We start from the raw sequence: 1,008 nt of genomic DNA on the forward strand, positions 1-1,008 counted from the left end.
GCCGGGCAGCCATTTTGGGAAGAGCTTTGTTATGGTTGTGGGCTCTCCAGCTCTGCGGGATCAGGAAGCCGAGGACAAGTCCTCAGACACCGAGTGAAATACAGAAAACTGCAGAGAAGAAAACCTCACTTTGAGCTGTCCTTTTCCTTGACTACTCCTTAACCCCCATCTTTCTACTTGTTTTAATTTTGCTGTGAATTTATAAATAGTGAAGACCAAAGAAATAGAAGATACATTTGGGAGCTTCATACCAAGAAATTTGCCTTGAAAGCTGCTATTCTTTGGAGGGAAAAGTATATCAAGTTCCTGTCTGATTTTTTTTTTAACAAGATTTCTTATATCCTTAGATTTTGAAGAATAAAACAAATATAAATGCATATCTGCACACTATTTTCAGCAGCTGTGTAAGAATTATGAGATTTGTAAATTAAGAGCTTTTCATGTGGATGTTTTGCCACTGGAGTTGAATGCTCAGAAGACCTTTTATAGCTCTTTAATATTATATTTTTGATTTGTCACTTAGATGAAATTATTTGCCCTTGCAAGTCCACCTGTCTTTCTAGTTATGCCCTTGTTATGAACAGTGTTTGTACTCACTGTGCAAATATCCATGTATTATCTACTTAAACAACATCATGGAGCCATCACTCGAGGAAGTTGAATGAGGTGAACATAGACGTAGGTCTTTCCCCTTCCCCCCGTTTTTAAATGTAACAGATACTTTTTTCATCTTCCCCTTCCCCCACCCCCTCCCCCCTTTTCCCTTTTGGAAACCGTGTCAGGAACTAGGTAGTTTAAGATGAGAAATTGAGGGGACTGAGAGAGTGATCCACACAGAGCCTGGCTTCTTTGTGCTTCATCATAAGGTGTGCTGCTGGTCAGCCTTATTAAGCACCCTTCTAATGAGAACCTCATGGGAAATCCAGCTGGCAGACTCAAGGAGTTCAGGAAACAGGACCACAGTGGCAGAAGCCGGTCCATCCTTGCTGCTTGACACAGTCGCTGCAG

This window comes from Myotis myotis, unplaced genomic scaffold (assembly GCF_014108235.1).
Source record: "Myotis myotis isolate mMyoMyo1 unplaced genomic scaffold, mMyoMyo1.p scaffold_m19_p_7, whole genome shotgun sequence".
Taxonomy (NCBI): Eukaryota; Metazoa; Chordata; class Mammalia; order Chiroptera; family Vespertilionidae; genus Myotis; species Myotis myotis.